Here is a 25,295-nt window from a genome sequence, read left to right as displayed (position 1 = left end):
CAACTTGACAGTCGTGGTAGGAGACCATCCAAAAAGCACGTTGCTCCAATGATGGTTCACATTTCTTTTACCCTTTTTAGGACGCCCTTTCTTTCTTCTGTGTTGTGGTGGACTTTTTTCAGGGTCTTTTCCCACTTTCCTGGACCTCGTCCAGGATTATAATCAAGTCCTGATGTTTCATTTACTGTTTCATTAGTTATTTTATCAATGTAAGATTCATTCCAATAGGTATAGGTGATAATTTGTGAAATATTGTATAACTGTATTTTATCAGCTGATGGGATACAACCGGTGCTAAATAAGAACAGTCACACCCAACAATCTTAACAAAATTACAAATACAGAAATTAGAAATTAGAGTGATTCTTACTATTCATAATTATATCATCTATTACTATAGGGATGCAAGCAGTTCTTAAACACACACAACCCTGGCCCATATTTACAAGTACAGTCCTCTGATTAGTGTCTGGATGGATCTCAAAGTGACAGATGCTTTGCTCAGTGTCGAGGCAGATGTCTTGAGCACTGATTGCATTATTTAGCAAATGAATCCTTGTTGTTCTCATGTAATGCAAGATTCTAAATTTGCAGCTCACCGTTTCCCGTTCACTATTCATGCCGATGTTCTATGTTTGGAAGGATAGAGCACAGTCTTATCATGGCTTAATCCTAATGCAATGATGGAGTGGATTACATATATTGAAGCATTACGTATGGTAAACACAAAGGCTGTGGCTGTAGAAGTAGTGGGGTCATAGGTGAAATTTACCAGAGTCTACCAGGAATGAAGCTTCCTCTCTAAGCCAGTGACGCTGTCCCAAGCCACTTTCTGGATTTCGGTGGGAAAGTACCCTCACCACCTTCTCTTATAATTAAGGCAGCCAATTGCATACATAATTGTGCCTGTATACAACTGAGGGCCAAAGAAACGTTATTTTGGATCACACCAAGTGCATTTCCTATTAATCCATGGTCTTGTTCCTCTACTTTTTCCCACTTTGGTAACATTTCTTATAACTGATTAGTTCCTAAAGCTAATAGAGAAGACTGTAAAAGTTATCTTAATTTTGTTAAATCACTAGTTGTGGTGGCAAATTTATTCATTAGTATTTCTGAGTCAATTCCATTTAGGACCTCCAATCCTGTCTGTAACATTCCTGTTAGGCCCCCTTTGTGCTCTGCCCCTGAAGGGCACTTGTTTTCACAGCCAGGCTGTCCAGCCCTCAAAGGATGTTTTTAGGAAATGAGAGCATGCTGGTTGAATTTCAGAAATATCAGTTTGCATTAACAGTTCAACACATTTAAGAGACCATTCTGAGTTGAACAGCATTTGCTATTGGCCTGTATTCCTGACTATATATGGACCAATCTTATAAATTCTGGGTTGTAACAGGCTTAGGTATAATATTTATTTTAAATATGAATGAGTGCCCAATGGTATCATAGGCCCAGAGAAAAACCACCTTAATGGTCTGTACTAATGTAAAATTATGCCAACAGCCTAATTCATTTGAAATACAGGTCTTTGTATTCTTATCTGTAGGTGTAGTTGAGATAGTAATTTGGGATGCCTTTTTATGGGTAGTACTATTAACCATTCAGCATCCTACTTTGATTTCTCCTCCTACAGTCCCCTGAAGTTGCTGAATCCCTTGTTCTCTATCCACATTCCGTTCTTGCATCACATATATTTGATTTTCATACATAACCACAATTGATAGATTTAAACCCTTTCGATCAGAATATTTCCCCGGGCTCCAGTATACCCAATAAAAGCTTGAGACCAAGGCCACTCAGTATTCTTTTGGTTAGAGGTACTTTTCTCTCCTTGGATTATAATTATAATCATAATCATGAGAAAAATAATTTTCCTGGCTGGATTTGGGTGATCCTCCATGGAGATTCATGTGCCTTTTTCACTCAGGTGCAATGAATCCACACACTCTGCTCCTTGATTTCAATTTCTGTGAAGGAGGTAAGAGGCATCTGGAATGGTCCTTCTCGCTGCGGTTCCAGAGTCCTCTCTGCAAGAGACTTCACATATACATAATCTCCAGGTCATATGTTATACACAGGTTCATCCAAACCCCTACTTCGCATCTCAACCTCATGTTTTTCAATCTTTTGGAGTTGTTTGTCCAATGCCACCGTGTAGGAGGTCATGATTTCATACGTAAATAGTGACTGATATGTTGTACTACTTTTGAGATAAAATGTGGTCTCCTATCAAGAGACATAGTTGCTGGAACCCCTAAGCCTGGTAGTATCTCCTTTATTAGTGTTCTGGTTATCTCCTTGTTCTAGTAGGGAATTCCCCCCCCCCCATGTCTCTTCCTGTGTTCTTCCCTCATCAAAGGCCATATTAAATAAGGGGGAATGATTAGTTTCCCTTGTGGAACGAGGACCCACCCCTCTTTACTATATGACCCTTCCAGGTCTATAATAAGTTTCTGATTATCTGATCTTCCTTGGTGTGTTCTGGCTTACATTCTATGGAGATTCGCCTGTCGGGGTTCAAAGCCTCTTCTGTTTTTACCTCGCCTTTGGCTGCCAGTTTTGCCTCTCTGTCCACCAGCTCATTTCCTCTCCCCAGTTCCAAATTCACTTTCTGGTGCACCTTGATGTGCATGATTGTTGCTTTCTCAGGTGGTTGGACTGCTTCCAGCAGTCTCAAGATCCCTCTGCATACTTGATGTTTTTTCCCTGGCATGTCGTTTATTGCATAAGACAGCTGTTTCCATCCATGAACCAGCCCTCAGCGTCTTCCATGGGACTGTCTTTCAGGTCTGAACGGCTCAATTATGTGGCTTCGATGGTTTCTAAACTGTCCTGGTGCACTGGTTCTCCTGTATTTCCACTGAGAAAAGAAGTTGGGTTGACAATGTTAGTAACCACAATTCCCATATTATCATATTCCACCATTATAGCTTGGTATTTTAGGAACCTTTGTGAAGAAAGCCAGCACTCACCTTTCATTTCCAGACACTAACACACTCATTTTCTGGCCCTGGGTAAATCTTCATGCCTCTTGGATGTTTAGCATGATGGCCGCAACTGCTCGTAAACAGCCAGTCCCTAGGGAAATCCCTTGTTTCTCACGAGAGAAAAGGAAAAATGACTTACTCACATCTTGAAGTCCTAAGGCTGAGGCCGACATCAGCTGTTCAAAGGCTTGCACAGCCTCTTTGTGGCGGTGGTTAGTGCAGGCAGGGTTTTAACAAGTAGTCCATAGTTATAGATCCATAGCTGACACCACCCTGTCATCCCCAAGAAAGTTCGTAACTCTTTCACTGTTTGCAGTCTCGGGGTTTGATATATTGCCTCTTCTCAGGCCTATCCCAAAGTTCTTTGTCCAGCGCTAATTTCATAGCCCAAATAGATCACCTCGCGTTGCATTATTTGGGCCTTCTTTTAGATACCTGGTACCCCTGGAGCTCCAAAAAGTGTAACAGACTCACCATCCAGGTCATGCAAGCATTGTCTTGGTGGCAGTCAGGGTATCATCTACATACTGCAACAATCTCCCTTCCTATGGTGGGGCTTCCAGGCCTCAAGATCCTTTGCAAGTTGATTGCCAAATATCCAGGTGAGTTGAGTTCTGCACCTCCTTTCAGGGTTTTCCCATTCAAATGCAATTATTTTTTGGCTGGCTTCATGGAGAAGGACACAAAAGTAGGCATCCTTCAGGTCTAAAACAGTAAGCCAGGTTAGTTCAGGTATTAATACAGTTAAGAGGGTATATGGATTTGCCACCACTGGGTAAAGGTTTTTTATTATTTTATTTACAGCCCATAAGTCCCGGGCACATCGGTGGCCCATACTTCGAGGTATGCCTGGTTCATGATTTCTTCACTTATTTTTCCTTCTGTGGGACACTGATTAAGGATAAACCCATTATTTGTATATACTGCCGGTCATTTACCTCCAGAGTAATCTCTCCCTTTTCAAATCTGATTATTGCACTCAATTGTTCTAATAAATCTCTCCCCAGAAGTGCCTTTGGGGAGTTGGGCATATACAAGAATCTGTAGATGCCCCATTGTATTCCCAGTTTATAACTTAGAAGTTCACAAAAATACGCCTTTTCACTTTGGCCAGTTGCCCCTTTTACCATGATGTAGTCATTTCCTAGGGACATCAAAGCTTGATTCAAAACCGAATACATTGCCTTTGTGTCAATGAAAATTCTACTTTCTTCTTCTCTTTCCCTGGCTTCATTATAACTAGTGGATCTGCTAGGGTGGATTCCCCAGATCCCTGTCAGTCTTCCTTCACATGAGCCACTATTCCTCTTATAGACTAGCCCAAAACCAAAAACCTAGTTGTTGTATTCCTACCCTTGACCCAGGATCCAGCGGTGTGTTGTGGCACATTATAGCCTTCAGCTGATTTAGGAATTCAGATGGCGATTTAGAGGGACCTTGTTTACTTGTTTGGGAATGGTCCTTTTTATTCCCTTCAAGATTCACTCCGGATATACCTGTAATTTTTCTACATGTTTAGATCTGTCTGGATCCCACATTGGGTCTTGGATGGGAAATACTCTTTCCAAATCCCCTACTGTTTTACAACCAGTTTTGGGGCTTTTTTTAGTTGTTTCCCAGCTTTTCTGCTTTTTTTTTCTGCTTTTCTTCCGGTTGTTTTCCAGCTTTCTGCATTCCAATGCCCACTTATCAGTAAACTGCTAACTGGCTCCTTCATTTTCAACTTCCAAGGTCTTCAAGGTGAACAATGCCAAGCTCTAACGAATACTCCCAACCCCCCTGTCTGCTTTCCCTCATCAATTGAGTAAAACAAGACAACCCCTCAGAATATTTATCAATTCATTGTTCCTCAGTAAAAGTTGTGGAAAGATTTTAAGTACGCAGTTAGGTTCCGTAGGGCACTATAATTGGACCTGTCAAATGTAAGGTATTGTTTTCTCCCTGTTCTTCACAGCTCATGTTTCCAGGTTCGAGCTGAAACTCTCAAAACTGCCATTTTCAATTCTCTAGCTTTGTAGACCATTTCATTTACAGATACAAAACAATACTAGTGGCATTTTTTATTTTATTGTTTAAGAAACAAGAGAGTCATGAAGTAAATTAAAGAATTGCATTCATTTCACTGGGTAGATTCTTATGCCAGAAATAGCCTAAATACGTAACTGGGCTTCTTAAGAAATAACTAACTACTTATCATCAGCAAAAATATCACAAACTAGTCTTCCGTATCTAAGTCAGAAGCTTTACTAGACCATGGGTAGTCATATTCAGGTGCCTTTATTCACAGATAGGAGTATCCATAAGTGGCTTCAAAAGAGGAAGTGAGGAATTCATGGGACTTGGATTTATGCAATGTACACGAGTTGTCATCTAACGTGCACAAAACTGCCTGATGCTGATAAATTGACAGATGCTAAGGCACTGATATTACTTTCTATGAAATTCTAAATCAGTGCTAAGGTGCTTGGAAGTTGTCCCACCTTTCATGATGCAGAACTTAGTTGTTCCCTGAGCATACCTCAGAGGTTAGAGAAGCTGCTTGCTGCTTCTTTTAAAGTCTGTTGTAAGTACAATGTCTACCGTGAATCTTGAAAGTACACCCTGAGGAGAATGAAGAGCTACCATTAACAAGTCCTGAAATTATAACATCACATGGACAATGGAGTCCCTTCAAATACCTACTGTTGCCGAGAGGCGGTACATCTTTCTCCAGTCTGACCCAGGCTAAGCTTTTTTTTTCATTCATTATTCAGCTATTTGAGCTAAGCAAGAAAGTTAAGAAGATTTTCTATAGGAAGGGAAAAGTTAAGGCAGTACTGTGCACTTAAGCCGAGGTTCTCTGAGTGTGCAGCTTTAAAAGTCAAGACTAAGACATCATGCCAACAGCAAGTTCACAGCAGTATTGAAGTACTCAAATGTATGCAGTCTTAAAATGAAATTATACCAAAAACGCAATTTTTGTGAGAACTCCAAGACAGACACCTGCCTCATGTAGATGAACAAAATCAACAACATTATTCCTAAACTAGAGTTTAATTTTATCCTATTGATTTATGCAACCTCCGGTTGAAGATATTGAAATCTTCTTGCAAATGGTGGCTATTAATAATAGACAACAGATCCAAAGGAAGAGAACGTACATTTTTCCTCTTTCAGTAATTGCTTATGATATGGAGATGATTGTTTAGAACCATATCCAATTACAAATAAACTAAATAAAGGCTGCAAATGGAAATAGCTTATGTCTTGAAATAAATGAATTACTTCAGATGGGCAGTTATCAGCAAGCTGACTGTGATTTTTATATTGATTAATTTAAAGCTTTTTATGATCAGTAAACTGAGAATGACAAGTGCAAACATTATTATTCACATAATTAATAATGATTTATAGAGTCTTCATCCATAATTATATTTGTGTTAAACCCTCCCTAGCACTATTGAATAAAGTTCAGAAGGCTGTGTTTGAGCAGAATTGTATCGATTTAAACCACAATTGCAGCTCTTCGTCTGAGATCAGGTTTCGTTCATTAGTGTTTTGTATTTGTATTACTGATTTCTTTTCTGTTGCTTTCTGCTGCTTTCTGCTTCAGCCCTGGCTGAAGCTGTACGTGGCTAAAGTTGTATAAATCAGGATATATTCTGAAACAAAAAGTCCATAAAAAAGACTTATGGTTTCTGTGTCTGAGAATATAGTGTGAAGTTATCTCTCCACTCTCTAAAGAAGTATCTCAAAACTACAAGTAAATTTAAATAGGATAAAATATTTTTCAAGCTAACTGCTCACCTGAAAGAGATGAATGCTTAAAATAGAGTATTATCCTGGTATGAGAATCAATTATTTGGTTTGCAATGGACTTCTGGTATAACATTAATTAAGGTTTCTTTCTTTCCAATACTCTTGGTAGCATGGAAGGGGATATAGCTTTCCTACCTAGCAATGCTGATAAATAGTATTACAAAATATGTAAGTCTCAGACATTAAGGTAATGACAAGTCTGAGTTTTTAGGACTAGAGCCTAGTACTGAATTTTCATTGTACAGTCTCTAAAATACACTAGGAAAATGAACAATTCATTCTGCAGTCTTCACAAGAATAAGAAGGCTTTGATACTCACATACAGTGACATCTTTACATACATACTGCACATATAAAAATCCCCTATATATGAATATTTCCAGTATACAGTTTTGAATGCTCTCATTTCAGTGAATGGGGGAAGAAGCACTTATTGTATTTATTTACTTGAATGTTACCCTTGCCTGTTGTAAATACGGTATTTTTTTCCTAAAGGCTCTTCTATAGATGATCAATTATTTCCACGTGTAATATTTGCATTACTAGGAAGGTTCCTTTTTCATCTATTTTAGCCGAGGAGTTTGAATTCATGACCCAAATTCAAGCGTCCACATATATTTTTGTTTTGTTTAAAGTCACTGAGATAATAATCAGCTCATATCTAAGAATATCTGTCTAGAAATTCCGTCTTCCATATGGATTTTATCATAGTATATATACCTCTGTTATACCTCTAAATGTCATTGAGTTTCTTCTATACTTCTTGAGTTTCTTTTTACTGGAAATGATACTTCTATTTGAAAGAACACAAATTTAATATTTCTTTATCACTGTAATGACATGACTATTCAGCGTAACGAAAGAGTTGGTTTTTAGTTGTTGTGGTCATGTATGCCACATCTGTCTTTAATTTGATGATTAATCCCCAAATTTTAAGTAGGCATAGATTGAATTCTTATCACATGACAGTTCTATGACAAAAACTGTACACATTTCATTCAGAAAGGTCTCATAGAAGGAAATTATCACATTTTTGTTGTTGTTATCATTAATTTCCATACATTATGGTAGACAGAAGCAAGTGTAGAACTCCTGTCTGGATGGCATTTCTTTACAGAAAGTGCTAACTTTCATCAGCAATAAAAACTTGCATAGGAGCAAAAGGTGACTACTCTAGGTCTTTTCTACCATTAAAGCTGCAGCCTTAATGTTTCAGGAGAAGCAATTAGCATATAAACAAATTCTAAGTATAACTTCTCAGAAATTGAGGAATTAGATGAAAATATGTTAACTGCAGTCTGAAAAACAGAAGTTTTGTTATGCACTCTTCTTCAGTGATACCAGAATTGCCCTCTCTGTTTCACTTAGAGTAGTTAAGGTGTCCAAAACAAATATACAAAAAAATAACCCAGAGGAGTTTAAAATATCTTCAATATCTTCTGTGAACATCAGAGTTAAATAAGGATATGTAATAGCTATGTGTAAGGACATCTTATAGAGATATAGACAATCAAACATCTTGTAAAAGATACAATCACATTTATAAAGTTAGATGTTTCATAAAAATAAGTTACATTTGTGCTACTTCCAAAAGGAGGCCAGAGAACTTTGTGGAACAGATGTGTTTAAGTATACTAGAAATTACTAAGCTGGCAATAACACTTAATCCTCTTTGCATATTTTTCTATTGACATTGTTTAAATCAAAGCATCATTTGACTAAAAATATTTATTGCTTGCCATTGAACATAGAAAGAACCAGAATAATTTGTATAGATAAATAATTCAAAATGCTTGTACTTTGATATGCCCTTCTCTAGCATAAAAGTGTGATATGTGGTTTTCAGAAGAGAAACAACTGAAATAAGCAATAAATAAAGAAAAAATTCACACGTGCACATGAAGAGGATAGCATCACTGATGGAAAAACATATTATTCACAAACAGGCAGGCACATGTTTGGACAGTATTTTGATGCCAGTGTGGTAGAGTGAAAGCAAATTTTCCATAAAATTGGAAAAGAAAAAAAGCCCAGTCTTCTTTAAAGGGACAAAATATGCAAATGTACCTATTAGTGCAGTGTCATTGTGTCTTTAGCTGCATGATCTTTATTTCTTTGTGTTTCTATTTTGGGAACCCCAAGTGACATCATGTCTGGCAAATTCCAGCAATGAATAATGTACCTTTCATGCAGTTCTTTCCTGTGAAAAATTCAATGTTGAAATATTAATTAGCTTTCTAAGTCCTAGATACCTTTTTCTCAGTGAAGCCTCTACTGAATGAGGCAAAAGATTTATTCTCCCACTCCTGACAAACTAAGTAGAACAGGTAGTAAATGGCATCAACAATTTTTGAATTAAAAAAAGCCTTGAAAAAGCATGTGACTGTAGTTTCAGTCTTCAAATGCTTGTGTTACTGTGTGCAGGAAGAAGGTTAATTTCTTGACTAATTTCAGTCATGCAGTTTTGAATTAGAAAAAGCTTTCATGCAAATTCAGTTTCTATTAATTACAAGTTGCGTACAATTTGAATGCTAAACATTCATGTGACTTCTCATATTTTTTCCATGACACATGTCCTACAGGCTATTAGAAAACATAATTAATCAGTTATAATAATCCATGTGAAAATAGCACTAGTCAATACTTTATAATTGTACCCATATCCTGTTTAGAAATAAACTTATGTGTACTTCCTTCACAACAGGCTTGGACAGACTATGCAAGCAGTATAAGGGGTTATAGAATTTTGTCGTAAATAAGACTTAAAAACTACATAGATCCTTTTTTTTTCTGGATGTTTCCTTTCAAAAATTACAATTGATGTGTCTGCATGGATATCAAACTCTCAGTGAAGGCAAGGAAGAGGATAAACAGAACTGTAATCTCATGTTAATTTGTTGATATCTATTTTGCAGAAAACAGGAAAATCTAACAGATGACAGTGTTCATATGTCATGCCAGATTTATGATGATGATGGTGATGATGATGATGATGAGCAGCTTTTGACTGGAATAGAATTAATTTTCTTCATAAGAGTGAGTATGGGGCTATGTTTTGGACTTTTCCTGAAACGTCGTTGATTATACAGGCATATTTTTGTTACTGCTCAGCAGTGTTTAAATAGAGTCAAAGCCTTTGTTTCTCACCCCACTCCACCAGTGAGTAAAGTAGGGGTGTGCAAGAAGTTGGGAAAGGACACAGCTGGGTCAGCTGATGTCCAATGACGACAGGCGTCATATAGGTTCCATATCATACGGCATCACACTCAGCGTATAAAACTAGTGGATAAAGAAGGAAGCATTGAACATTTGGAGGTACAGCATTTGTCTTTGCGAGTTATGAATGATAGATCCCTGCTTTCCTGGAGGTGGCTGAATACTTGCCTGTCAAAGGGCAATAGTGAATCCTTTCCTTGTTTTGCTTTGCTTGGATGCACAGCTTTTCTTTACCTATTAAACTGTCTTTATCTCAACACTTGTTTTCTCACTTTTACACTTCTGATTCTCTCCTCCATCCCACAAGGGGGTTGTGAGGAAGCTGCTGTGTAGTGCTTAGTTGCTGGCTGGAGTTAAACCACAGCATATTACTGTTTTATTTCTTAACTGGAGATCAAATCTGACAAATAGCTTTTTCTTCTTTTTTTTTTTTTAATTTGTCTCTTACATTGAATCGCTTAATGTCTATTGAGGCTTATTTAATTAATTTATTCATGTGATTCTAAACTACTGGGTTCTTTTCAGTTGATTTTATATAAATATACTAGATTTATGTAAATATGCAAAAATGCAGTAAAGCAAAATGTATTCTTGTAAAACATGCTGGTTTGATATCCTATAGGGTATCACCATAACCTATAACCTATAGGGTAACACCATAAATGAACACTAAGAATAGGATGCACTTTCAAAACCAGTGCAAGAGTAAGTATGCTCGGCAGGCTGCTGAAATGGGGAAATGTAATCTCTATAATTTGCAGTTAATGCCATGCAATACCACACACAGTTAAACATAGTGCTGCACTTCTATATGACGACTGAGGCAGGTTTCTTATAAAAAAAAAAAAACAAATAGAAAAGGAAGGAAGGAAGGAAGGAAGGAAGGAAGGAAGGAAGGAAGGAAGGAAGGAAGGAAGGAAGGAAGGAAGGAAGGAAGGAAGGAATAGATTTTTTTTAGTAATTAATCCTTATTATTATTTATGGTAGTAAGAAAAATCTGTTTACACACAGTTATAATAAAGCTGTCTCTTACACCATTGATTGGTAACAAATACAATGGTAAGGCTGAGAGATCAACCGGAGGAGGTTATTTGGCTCATTTAATATAATTAACTAAAAATCGGAAAAAAACCCAATATTTTTCATCCATGCTTTTCAATGATCAGTCTAGCAAAATATTTGGTCAGGAGTGTGTCCCAGTGGGACTACTCAAAGACCTGCAGCTATGCTCCTGTTGATATATTCGATTGGGTTAGTGTATCAGAATACTAGAACAGATTTTCTTGACTTCGTATGTAGCAGAAAAGATTCTTCTGAAAGATCTGGTTTTAATCAAAAAGGTCCCTCCCTTTCAGTGGCTAAGTTTCACAGAACAGTTCAATAACAGAATAATTTTTTTTGCTGCTCACCTTGGTCTTTTGAGCTGTTTCATACACAGTTTGAAAAAAAATTTCCGATTTTAATTTCATCTAAAAATTACCAAATTAATTTCTCGGACTTTGGTTGAGTTGGTGGTGGGCTTCTTTGTTGCTTTGTTTGTTTAAGTTTGTTGATCCTAATGGAGAAAACTGTAGAATGACAACGGATATTTTTTCATCCTTTTTTCATTCAGTATATTAAAAATTTCACTCAGCATTTTAACCTGTAGATCTTTGTCAATGGTGAATCACACATTAATTATCCAGTACAGGTTTTGAAGAGGCTTTAGTTGATACATAAAAATGTTGTAAGCTTGTTATGAACAAGATTGAAAGTCTGTAATGTTATGAACATAACCTCAGTGATTTTAGAAGGAGCCCGATTGTAACATCCATGGAACTATTTAAAGGGAAAAAGTCATAGACTTCATTGTCTAAATAACTAAATGTAATTGTAAATAAAATTAATATCTAATATTATTGAACTGTGCAAAACACTTACAGACATGCTATCAGTTATTACACAGCCACGTTTCTTTCCCTTAACATCCAACAGAATCACAGAATTAGACTACTTCTCTATAAGGCGAGTGAAACCACTTGAAAGATAAAAAGATTCATAATAATAAGAAGAAAAGGAAAACAAAATCTGAATGACTGGGGAATCAGCAGGAAAAAGCTGGACACAAACCAATGAATTAAAAATATGGTTCCGTTCAATCCTCCAAGGGAGATGATAAGGGAACGAGTAAATCACCTTCATTATACACTGCAGTGGGTGAACTGACCAGCAACACACTGGGAGAGGTCAGAGCTGATTCCAAATTGCTGTATTCCATCAGCACCTTTCAGGACTGTGTGCATCCTTAGTTACCAAATCCCTCTTCTTCTTGTTATCTGGGCAAATACGCTTTTTGTTGGAGTGGTGTGGGGTTTTTTGAAGGGGGGCTGAGGAGGGGTGGTGGTTTTCTTCCTTTTTTTTTTTTTTTTTTTTTTAATAATTTTGCTACAGCAGCCTTTATGGTAACTCTTAAACTTATTTTTTAAAGTCACTGTCTTTTTGCCCTGAGCTATCTGTACTGCTCTGCAGAGCCTTGAACTACTGTTGTATACTGTTATATAAACATATTAATATAGCTAAGTCATAGCTCACAGTGGTCAACAGGGAGAAAACTACAACTTCCAGAATATGATACTCTCATGATTAAAGTAGTTGGACATGTTTTATTTGAAGTTTTTATAAGACAACAGTTAGACCTGTTTTCATTCCATAGACATTTCTATTTAGAAGTAATAATTTCATTGGGGAAGTCTAAAAAATAACAAAAAAGACAAGAAGAATGACAACAATCAAGCCTCAGACCTGAAAACAGTACAGATAAAATAATAGATTTTCCTTCTTTGCTGGGGTTTGCAGACTGTTAGTCTATATAAGGAAGATAATGGTTACAGTCCATTGGAACTTACGCATTTGATACGAAGGTCTATATTAAACCCAAGTTCCTTCCTCCTAGAAACTAGACTCTACATGTGATGTAGACTGATCATCTGAAGTTTCTAAACTGCAGATAAGTGTCTAAAATTGTTCTATATTACATAGTATTAAATCAATTATTTTCACATTAAATACCATTCTCAAATACTTAGAAATTATCTTTAATTTGAGGGTGACGGAGACGTGAAAGAATAATGCCAGAGATGAGATGAACGTGCAAGAGATTCTGGCTGTGACCAAAGCAGGTTGGAGAATATGGAAGAGAAAGGCAAAGATAAAATCCCAATGAAATGCTAAAGGACCAACATTTTTACTTTCTTTTTTTTCTTTTTTTTTTTTCTTTTATTTTTTTTTTATGGTGGAGAGGTGAAGAATGATGTTTCCTTCTCTTGTTGATCAGGACAGAGGTCCATTAGCAGGAAATATATACATTCTATACATACATAGAATGTGGAGCCGATCCCTCTGGCAACTTGGTTTAGACAAACAATCCTGTTAACATTTGGTCCTGGATCCTCATTCTGCCCAGTTACCCAACACACAGACACATAAACACAGACATGTCTCTCAGTTGGCTCCTCCATACTCCACAGGCTTTCTGGCAGTTGTATGAGACTTTCTGGTCCAATAGCCAACTAGAGCCAAGTAACTTGTTCTGGGATATATGTACACATGCCCTGGGCCAATTACTCCACTAGTCTGGGTTGGTATTTGGCGGCAGTTGCCTACTGATATCCATGTCCTCACTCACTGCAGTTGATTCAGCACAGAAAAACAGGCACCTAGAGACTGTGGTCTGACTCTGTACACATGTATGCATGACAAATAGAGACACCCAAGCATGAAAATAGTTACCCATGGACTATAATGAGAGGACAGGACAGATTCTGCTGATCAGGTGCATGGCATGGCCAGACAAGCTTACAAATCAGCAACCTGTTCATGTGCAATCATTGCTTTTAATTCCCTTACTTTCTGTTTTCTCTTGGATGTTCCTCCCCAAAATGCTCTTTGTCTTTGTTTCCTCCTCTACGCATCCCATAGTAAGTCTTGTGCAAACCCAAAATTCTTTTCCCTTGTTCCTAGTAATGAGTCTTATATCCCATAAGCAGTAAACCCTCTGCCTACAAGATGTCCAGAGAGCCTCCTCTTAGTGACTGATGGTGCTGGGTATCACCCTGGCCCGTGGGCTGATCACTCTGTAGGAAGGTCTGGGTCTAAGACTTTGTTTCTCTGAGCAGGTTATCGGCGTTCCCTCACACACCATCATACTCTGAGCTTTCTTGTGTGCATGAAGGCAAGCTTTTTATCACATACACTGAAAGTTTATGTAACAATTCTTTGGCAGAAATGAGGCTAAAATATGAAGATCCCATTGCTTAAAGCCATTTGTTTTACTGTTGACCTTGCGGTCCTACCTTAGGTAAATTTGACATATAACAATCTCAAAGCAAGTCTCTCTGCAGCTGTAATGTAAGAGAGTAAAATGAGGTGAGTGTTAGCTGTTGGAACAATGTGGTAGGAAGGGAAGGGAAGGGAAGGGAAGGGAAGGGAAGGGAAGGGAAGGGAAGGGAAGGGAAGGGAAGGGAAGGGAAGGGAAGGGAAGGGAAGGGAAGGGAAGGGAAGGGAAGGGAAGGGAAGGGAAGGGAAGGGAAGGGAAGGGAAGGGAAGGGAAGGGAAGGGAAGGGAAGGGAAGGGAAGGGAAGGGAAGGGAAGGGAAGGGAAGGGAAGGGAAGGGAAGGGAAGGGAAGGGAAGGGAAGGGAAGGGAAGGGAAGGGAAGGGAAGGGAAGGGAAGGGAAGGGAAGGGAAACTTTGTCGAAGAGAAGAAAATACTATATTTGTATTGCAACAGTGTCCTGGTATCCTAGATAGGATTAAGAGCGCTTACTAAAGATATGGACACTGCAGATGTCAAGAAGTTTTTTTTTTCTATAAAAAAGGATGGGGATATACAGAACTATAACCAGAGTTTTCAATATATTCTTGTATATTCTGCTCAACACCTAATTTGGCATGATCTGTAGAGAGGAGAAAATTAATTACTTTCTAGTAAGGGAAGTCTCCATGCTTTTTATTGTTCTGGGGAGAGGTAGCAGGGTAGAACTTACTATAAAAAAATAAAGCTACTTAAAGGGATTCAGCTTTTAAACCAACAGATCCTGTTACTTGAAAACTAAGAAGTGAGAAATACGCCACAGCGGAAACCACATCATTCTTGCCAATACACCATTAGACCTTGGGAATAACTTGCTCTCAGTTTGCCTTCTAGTCAATTACAGAGGGTTCGCTTTAGCTACCTTTGGTTGCTTTACAATTACCTTTTGTAGATAAAAATGTTTTGGTTTTCTTGCACCATGTGGTGAGGGAAGAAGTTATTAGGTCCCCTTTCTAAAATGATTGCCTATTTAGAGTAGTTTACAAGCTGTAGGCTTTTTGTTTAAATTCTATGCAGTTTATTCAGCCTTCAGCAAGAAACTGTGAGGGTTATCATTATTGCCCATGCACCATACATTGGTTTGTCTTAATTATAGCACTTGTTACTTTAAAACTTTCACTATAATTGAGAATAAAAACCTACCTTGTTCATATGTGTTTGAGGTAATAATGATAAGTCTTGTATGCCAACCTAAGGGAAATCTGGCAAACCGAAAGAAAGATTTTGGAACTAAGAAAAGGTTGGGGGTCAACATATTTAAAAAAATAAAATCTTTCATAGTTTCTCTGCACTAGTTTAACTATTATTTAAAATGTCCTCTAGCATAATTTACGACATTAATCACACAATGATTTTCTCTTATTTAAGGCACCGTAATTAAAATTTGCAGAGAGTACATTTTATTCCTGCTGCAATATAATATTTTTACTTGATTGAAGCTGAACTGCAATTTGGCCTTTATGTTGTAGGGAATAAAATCCAGGACTGCTGGGAGCAAATCAATCAATTAAACAATGTTCTCTTGTAATGAAGGTTACATCATTCTGCCAATGATAAAAAGGTGTAGCTGAATTTGTCACTAATAATATATGCCATCTGCTTAACCCCGTGGTGCTAACCTATCAGGAGGCAGCTATCAGGCTTAGCTTTCTATCAAGACTTGCACACTCAGTTTCAGAAGTAAAAAAAATAATGCAGATCAATCTTTTGTAAAATACTGACTTTGTGATCAGAAGCTACTGGAGGCTGAAAACAACAATATGAATATTAGGCTGAAAATGTCATTTGTGAATACTTCTTCTCTAGCCTGTTTTCCCATTTTGTATCTTGCCTTTTGGACAGCAGTATTATTGTATTAAACCACAACCAAGCTCCCAGGGTGTAGTACTGGAGCAAACATCAGCAAACCAAGTTTGGTGGTAGCAGATGGAAGGTGTACTACAGTACAAGATGCCTAACAAGAAAAAAAAAAAAAAGAGAGAGTTTGCATGACTTATGAGGTTTGTTATAGCTTTATATACCTAGTCAGGAGGCAGTTCCACTTATGCTGTTACTTTTGGCTGTGAGGTTAGGGCTAATCAGCTGACCCCTGAGGGTATTCCTGTAGCAGTGGTAAGTGTAGGAACCTAACCACAGTGAGAACTGAGCCCACTAAGCCCACTGCACCTTAGCACCATCCAAGGAGGACCATCAGACCAGTGTCTCTGGAGTGAAACCAGCCCAGAGGAGTCAGCAGGGAAACTCTCTTTATCATATCCTGAAGACTAAGGGGAGTCATGGTGTAAAGGGCTTCAGGGATGTAGGGGAAATAGCATTTTGGGCCCTCGTGAGGTGTATTATGGGAAACTTCAAGAACGGATTGTGAAAATGTGTGAGGCTTGGTGTAAACTCTTTAAGGAAAGAACCATAGAGATCAATAAAGGTTAATCAAGGAGAAACAAGCACAGGAAAATAGAGGAAAAAGGGCATAAAAGAGGCTGGTCAAGGCAAATATGAGTTTGGTCAGTCTGCTTGTCTGTATCTGTGCTTTATCACTGCAGTTTCTCCTGTGTTTTTATCAAATCTTACATCCAAATACAGTCTGTGTGGGTGAACTCTGAGTTCTGACTGCGTATGTATGGGTGTCAGTGACCTTTGAACTGGCCTGGCCTATGAGCATGACAAAAGGTCTGAGCGCCAGTAACTGAGGAGGACCACAAACCTCAGGGGTCTGAAGGTACAAGCACAGCAATGAAGGGAGAGCAGGGGTCAGCTGCTCCGTAGGCTGAGTATCTAAGACAAGGTACAGGAGCGACTCATGTATTGTGGGCACGCATTTCACTAGCAGACTTCAACCCTGATTCGCTGGAGAATAGGAACAGGATGGGGCAGTTATTGTGCTACTCATGTTTGTGCAAGTACTGTGTTTGTGTGAGTACTGGGAACAGCACTGCTGACTGGTCACTGGAATTTTAAGTTACATATCAGTAGTAAGAGCACACACACATCTATCTCTCCTCTACCTCTTTCTCTGGGTTTTTATTGGTAAGTAAAATGCAGTAAGATATGGAATATCTTTTTGGTAAGTTTAGATCAGCTGTCCTGACTGTGTCTTCTCCAATGCCCAGCCTACTTGCTGGTGGAATACTATGAGAAACAGAAGTCTCTAATGCGGTCCAACCAGTGCTCAGCAACAGCTAAAACATTGGGGTGTGATTAGTACTGTTTTGGTCACAGATCCAAAATACAGCTCTTTCTGGGCTGCTATGGAGGAAATAACTCCATCTTATCCAGACCCAGGACGCATCCTAACATCTGCTAAACTGTGCTAGTACTAATGATGGTTACAAAACTTGCTTACTTAAAGAAAATTGATTCTCTTCAGACCATGGAAGTAGGAATGAAGAAAGAGTAGAGAAAGTAGTGATAAACCATCTCTTAATGATATGAATCTGCAGCATTTAAAATAGTCTGTGTAGCTGAATAGTATTTATAACAAGGGCTTTTCAATTTCTCATATAATTAGTAAGAATGAAGTCCTAACGCTCTCCTGTTTTGTTCTTATTTCTGTCAGTAGATTCTCTTGTTATCAGAAATAAAAATGAGGTCTATGCCTGAATTCATACACATGTAAAAGGAATAGAAAAGAAGTTTTGTTGTACTTGACTAAAGCTAGAAAGTGTTTTGAAGTGTTTGCATGAAAAAATCCTATACATATCTGTTTATTATAACTGAAGCTGTGCTTATCTTTTAAAAAATACACCTCAAAAAGAAATTGGAAAATTAAAACTTGGGGACTTATTCCTTTCAAGTCTTTGATCTGTACAATCTCCACAAATGCATTTATGTCCTCACTTACCTATTGTTTTGGCTTTCAGGATGATTTTGCTGAGTGCAAAAGGCTGCACTCAGGATTCCCAGTGTATTTGCTGAAGTGCGGTTATTGTGGATTTGGGAAAGCAACAGCACCACAATCAATATGTTTGCTCAAGCAAATCAAAAAGGCCAAACCTGCTATTGTATACTTTTCCCAGAATACCCAGGAGTTACCTCAAGGGCAAATTTGATCCTTCAAAAGTACTGGGAGTCTAACTCCTATGCTTTCTATACGAATCTGTGCAAGACAGGGGACCTCCATTCATAGCCTCACATTCTCGGAGATAGATGAATGTTAGACCTGACAGAGCTGTGAAGAAAGGTGTGGAGTGAGGCAGCCTTGTCTCTGTATAGGGAAGAGCAAGCAATATGCCTTCTTTTTGCTGGGAAAATGTTATCAAACTGAATACTGATAATGCATAAGCATCTGTTCTTGAATGTTTCTCAGTTCAGCTACAAATTATCCAAATATACTGCAAAACAACAAAACTAAACTGGAGATGCTATAGGCTTGTAAATATAATTCACTCTAGTCACTGTTCTCTTCATTTTAGTTCAGAAACGTGTGTTTTACCCATTCGAAGGTAGGAATTACTTCTTTAAATCAGGTTTCTTATTGATCCTTTTTTTCATCTGTTTTCCTACAGGCTGTCAGTAAAAAAATTACAGATAAGATAGCCCTATATGTTAGGTTGTGTACCACCAATTTTGCATTTTGTATTCAAATCTAGTTTAGTGGGAAATAAAGTATACCTTATATATAATTTATTGCTAACATTACTGATAATTTAATTGTCTAATATTTGTTAGTTCAAATGTGTTTTCTATAGGAAAAGAAAGAACAATAATGTACTTTAATTCAGTTGCATGCACACTTCATTCCTACCCCGTTTCTTTCAGTTATGTTCACCTTCCCTGTACTCCTCTGGATCTTGAGATTGGTGGCTTCACACTGATGCTGGCAGTGAATGCCAGTGTTAGCAGCAAATTGTCGGTGTCCAAGTCCTTTGCCAGCAGGAACATAATGTTCATGTGAATGATTTCTTATTCCTCACTCTGGGGTCCACTTTGGAACATCTTCATATGTTTGTTGACATATATTTACACCTTTCTTTTTCTTCATTTTTCTACACCTCTGCATTAAATCCAAATTTGCTGTGCATGGTCAACTTTATATACATTAGATACTATTTCTTTGTTCTGTTTGTTAACCCTAAAACCAGTTTTACCAAGCTCCAGGTTTGCATGTCTTTTAGTATTTGTTACTTATTTGCACGCGTGGGGTCTCCAGTGCCAGAAATACACTGGAGTTTTTATAATTTGAAACACAACACAAGAAACAGAGAACAGTGGAATTGATATTAAAAAATGGAGGAAGGCAACAGAAAATTTAATTTTCTGAAGAAGGAAGGACCAAGGAAGTGGAAAGGAAGGCAGGGAGGGAGAGAAGGAGAGAAGGAGGAAAGGAAGAAAGAAGCGAGGGAGGCAAGAAATGAATAAGGAAGATGGGAAGAAAACTGACTTGACAGTCATGCCTAACCCTAAGCATTTCTAAGGTTCAAAGGATTGTTTTCCTGTTTGCATCGCTTCAAATTTCTGTTCAGTAAGACCTTTAGACTTCATTGATGAACAAGTTTCTTTGAGAATTTCTGAACAGGTGTCAATATCATCAGTATTTTTTTCAGTTGGCTAAATAAGCCTTGCAAAGCATCAAGGAAACATAAGTCAAGTGTTTCGAACATTATGTTCTGTGATTTGTGTACACAACCTGAAATATTAATCTTTATCTTTTTAGGAGGGCTTATTGTCCACAACAGAAGAATTATTGCCACAATACTTTTCCTTCTTTTTATGGTTTAAAGTAGAAAATATATTCAGGAAAGTACATTGCTATGCACACATAATACATTTATGTTAAAATTGCCCCTGGGATTTAAAATCATTAACATCTCCATATTATTGTCATTTCAAGATGTTCAATCATAACAATGTATTAATGTATGATATTTGTTTTCAAATATTTCCTTACTCTTCTCTGAGAAAAGCATCTAACTATAACTGCTGAAAACTTATAAATTAAACAAGGCTGGACTGGGTTAAATTTCGAATAGAAAACCCCTGCAGTTTTCTGTGATGGAATAAAAAACCCTGAGGTGTTTTACAAAGCAGCATCATGATAAAACAGTGATAGACATTTACATTACACATCCAAGAATGTTAAATGACATTCATTTCCCTATGCAGTTTGGAATATAGTAACTATATTATTTAACTATTATTGTATTTATTAATAAAATAAAAGTGTGGTATTGAAAGCACAATAACATATAATTTATTAAAATATTTTTATTTTTGTATTTGTAAATATGAAAATATTTATAAATATGATTTTTTTCCTTGCATGGCAAGCACATGAATTCAAATTTCTCCCTTGGTTACTGGAATCCTTAAAGCAGTTTTTTTTATTAGTCTTTGCTTGAGGCGGTGCCAGCAACTTACAAAGACTATCAAGGGAAAGGGTGACTGAGATTCAAACTGAACTGAGCTGGAGGGATACAGCATTCTTTTTAAAGTTTGTTTTAGATCTTTAAGTCAAGAAGTTTTAAAAAAATCAGTCAGTCTCAGTTATCTCTAATACATGAAACAGTATTTGAGTTTTGCTGGTGTGTTTATTTTTAGCTTTCTACCAGAGGAGCAAAGAGTCTGTAAAAGAGGAGACCAAGAAAGAGCTTTTGATGTCCAATAGCAACCTGAAATAATTTAAAGGTTAAAGTAGAATATAACACTTTTTGTCTTCTCTTTTTGGTAAGAAAGCAGTCTTTTGGGACACACAAAATATTTTGCTTGCTGTATAGCTTCTTATCAAGAGAATCCAAAATATTTATTGTAATATTGGTTTAGTCATTCTAAGGGCTACTTGAAAGTTAAAAATATTAATTTCTTCCATGACAGGAGAGAGAAAAAATGATGCAAACAGAATTTTCTAGCATTGAATTACACAATCAAATGTCGAGAGTTTTTGTATGTTTACATTCTGTTTACTGAAAAATGTTCTTTTTTCCATCACATTTCAAAACTTTGCATCTCCCCTGTTATGTCACTGCCTGGTTTATAGTGCAGAGGCAACTGCTTATTACTATTTTTGGTATCTGTCTTTGTTACCTACAACAAAAGACAGTGAAATTGCCCAGCTATCCAGTTGGTGTTACATACTGCATTGGCATTATATGCTGTTATAAGCAGAAGAGCTGGACTTATTCCTGTGCATATTTGTATAGGTTGTAACTCCTGTCTTCTCCAGAATCTCAGTCAGAAGTCAGACTGCATCACATCTCCTTTGCACAGTACTCTGCACAAAAAATTGGGACACCTCTTATCAATATCTTGCTGGTATATCCCCACTAACCATCCTTTGGATCAGGGAGAAAGAGGTCAGGAGAAAATCTCCAGGTATATGTAGTTATGGTGACATTGGTCTTATAGGCAAACGCAATACTCTTTTCCTCTTAGCTCACCTTCTATGAGACATTGCTGTATAGTGATCTTCTCCTTCTCCCTGCTTTTTTTTTTCTCACTAGTTTGGATGTTTTTGACTTCCTTTCCCATCTAGAGGTATTTTTTATATTTGTTTTTCATATATTTTTTTTTGTTATTGTTTTTGCTCTTTTTACAAATCAGAAAAGGATTTTAATTTAAGGACAGACATGAAATGAAGGCAAGAATGGAGATTAATGGAGGCACTGGTGGTTGCCTCAAGACAGAGTGAAGAAAATGTATAAGACTATTATAAAACAATCTTCTCCCAAAAGCATTTAGATAAAATTCCATTTCATGGTACTTCTTACTGCTTTAGTTAACACTTGAATTAAGGTGAAATTAGAGTATTTTTTATTCATTTGGTCTCTGGAAAATGTTAAAAAAAATCAGGTACCAGATTGAGACCTGGTGTCTCAGCCTTCATTTAATCCCTGTGCGAGGAACTTTGTGACTGTGAAAGGTGAGAAGGACTTGACTTTGTTGCACTTCTCGATATCAACATGTGGGTTACTGCAGCTAGGTTGTTCTGAGTAAGTTTCTATAGCTCTCCTGCACTGTTGATATAATATGAGAACTAAATGATCTCTGTTTCTAAATTTCCTGGAAAACCTTTGGGACAAGCCAGACTCCTTTTTGTTGAGTATTGGTATACCCAATACTTTGTCAACAACATCATCAGAGTACTGTAGTGATTTAGATTACTGGTACTTCCCTTATATGCTGTGAAGTCTTCCTCGTACCACCAAGGTATCTGTGGAGATAAGCTCTACCACTGCCTTATGGATCTGACAATAGTGTTATTTTCATTCTTCTTCCTATGTACTGTAGTTGGTTTTCTGGGATAGGGAGCTCCCTGCAACACCTACAAACATGCAGGAATATATGCCTGAAATATATATAGAAGTGTTATGTCATGCTATGGTATATGTTACTTATCACTTTACACTTAAGGAAAAAAAATCCATTTCTATGAAACAAAGTTATATTTTGAGCCTTTCTTACTTATTTATGCTGTTAAAAAATGAAAGGTGTGTGAGGTGGTTTGTTTTTCTATTTTTACCTTGAAAAATAATTTTGTGAAGCTGAGATTTTAGGTTTTGCTAGTGCAAAAAGCCTTCTGAGAGTTGATCTGTTGTGCTTTGCCTCAAAGGAGTTTTTTATAGCACTCACAAGAAAGCTGACATACTTTCATTAAGTTTTGTGTTATTTTTTAGAAAGAGCTGTTCCAAAAAAAACATCAATAGAATCCACATTAAATACTTTGCTTCCTGGATCCAGCCAGCACAAGAAGTCATCCCTGCCAATCTACTGATTTCTTACCTGTGAGAATATGTATTTTCTAGAAACAGCATCTGTGCTTCTATCATATAAGAATAGTAAAGTGATGAATAAGAATCAGAGCCTTTTTTTTTCAATAATTCCATGAGGGAAACTTTTTCTCCAAAGTAAAACCTATGTATCTATCTGGACGTCTGTAAAGCTTTGACATGGCTGCTCACATCATCTCTCTCTAAGTTGGAGACGTATGGATTTGATAAGTGGGCTTTTTGATGGATAAGGAATTGATTGGATGGTCATATTCAGAGGGTAGTTGTCAATGACTCAAAATCCAGATGGAGATCCATGATAAGTGGTGTTCCTCAGGGGTCTGTACTGGGACAAGTACTGTTTAATAGTTTCACCAATACAGACAGCGAGATCAAGTGAACCCTCAGCAAGTTTGCAGATGACACCAAGCTGAGTGGTGCAGTAGCCACAACAGAAGGACGGGATGTAATCCTGAGGGAACTGGACGCTCTGGAGAAGTAGGCTTGTGGGAACCTCATGAGGTTCAACAAAGCCAAGTGCAAGGTCCTACACCTGGGTCAGGGCAATCACTGATTTTGGTACAGGATGGGGGAAGATGTGGTTGAGAGCAGTGCTGCAGAGAAGGACTTGGGGGAGCTGGTTGATGAGAAGCTCGACATGAGCTAGCAATGCAAGCTCACAGCTGAGGCCAACCGGATCCCGGGCTGCATCAAAAGAAGTGTGGTTAGCAGGTCAAGGGAGGTGATTCTGCCCCTCTATTCCTCTCTTGTGAGACCTCACCTGTAGTATTGTGTCCATTTCTGGAATCCTCAACATAAGAAGGACATGGAACTGTTGGAATGGGTCCAGAGGAGGGCTACAAAGATGATCAGAGGGCTGGAGCACCTCCTGTGAATCCTGACTTTGCTGCTTTGTTTGCCCTAAATATTTTGTCTGAAGGCTGGCCATCTGCGTCTCTCTTTTGTGGCACCAGCAATGAATCATGGAGGTGGTGCAGCAGCAGAGCGACCCAAGGATGGAGCTTGGGATACTGCCTAAGAGGCTCTTCTGTGGCACTGGGAGGAGAGGTGCAGGAGTAAGCCCTGCTCACCCTTTTGGGCCTAGCTGAAGGTCCAAAGCTGCTGCTACAGGGGCAGGTGATGCAGCAGCAGGTGTGCCCTCCCCCCACTCCACACACTGGACCACCTGGACCAGAACCTCCCAAAGGACACGTGGCAAGAACACCCCAATATGTGCTGGTGGGGGTCAAACGGGCCTTATAAAAGAACTCGTAAGATAAATATTGCTTTTGATTTTTGCCTTGTTGGCCTCTGTATCGCCGCACAGATAAACAACATCCCCCCCACTACACACACACAGTCAGGCCTGGATGTGAGTGTGTGGCTTGTGGATCCTCCCATACGAGGACAGGCTGAGGGAGTTGGGGTTGTTCAGCCTGGATGAAGAGAAGGCTCTAGAGGGACCTTATAACAGCCTCCCAGTGTCTGAAGTGGACCTACAAGAAAGCGGGGAAGGACTTTTTGAAAAGACATGTACTGATAGCAATAGGGGGAATGGTTATAGATTGGAGGGGGGGGAAGATTTAGACCAGATATCAAGAAGAAATTCTTCACAATGAGGGTGATGAGCTACTGGAAGTGGTTGCCAAGGGAAGTTGTGGATGCCCCATCGCTGGAGGTGTTCAAGGCCAGATTGGATGGGGTCTTGAGGATCCCAATTTAGCGGGAGGTGTCCCTGCCTATGGCAGGGGGGTTGGAATTAGATGATCTTTAAGGTCCTTTCCAACTCAAACCATTCTATGATTCTATAATTTACTTGTTTCGGGTATTTGATGTAAAGAAAAGAAAGAAATCTGCCAGTTTCTTTAGTAAAGGACAATTCTTCAAGGTGTTGAGCTCCAGATGAAAGAGGCAAATACAAATAGTCCACTTGGGAAGTCAGTGAAGGTTTGAGTCAGAAAAGTTGGTGTAATGCCCTGTTGCTGCTATTTTGAGGATCTTCATAGGTTTGCATTGGTAATAGTGTCTTACTGACTAAAGTTTTAATGTCCCTTCAGACCTAACACTGAATAATCCCAGCACAGTTCTTATCGCAGTGTCCTTGCCAGGGGTTGCGCTTGACTACTGTATTCCTTAGCAGTATAAAACGTTCTGACCTCACAGTTCAGTTGATGGATTTCTTCCCTAATACTAAATCCAGGCTGATGACTTGAACATTCTGCTGAGTTGCTGCCTATAGTACCCTT

At 38.1% G+C, this 25,295-nt stretch overlaps 1 long non-coding RNA gene across 2 annotated transcripts in view; it reads left to right on the top strand.

Annotated features, from left to right (window-relative positions):
- The window catches only part of LOC128851405 (uncharacterized), a 130,335-nt gene that overhangs the window by 14,917 nt on the left and 90,123 nt on the right, over window positions 1-25,295 (top strand). For both annotated transcript variants that reach the window (XR_008448770.1, XR_008448769.1), the window contains exon 2: window positions 9,701-9,821. This is a non-coding gene — a long non-coding RNA (uncharacterized LOC128851405). The remainder of the gene's footprint in view (window positions 1-9,700; window positions 9,822-25,295) is intronic.

This window comes from Cuculus canorus, chromosome 2 (genome assembly GCF_017976375.1).
Source record: "Cuculus canorus isolate bCucCan1 chromosome 2, bCucCan1.pri, whole genome shotgun sequence".
Taxonomy (NCBI): Eukaryota; Metazoa; Chordata; class Aves; order Cuculiformes; family Cuculidae; genus Cuculus; species Cuculus canorus.
This window is presented reverse-complemented; position numbering and strand designations above follow the sequence as displayed.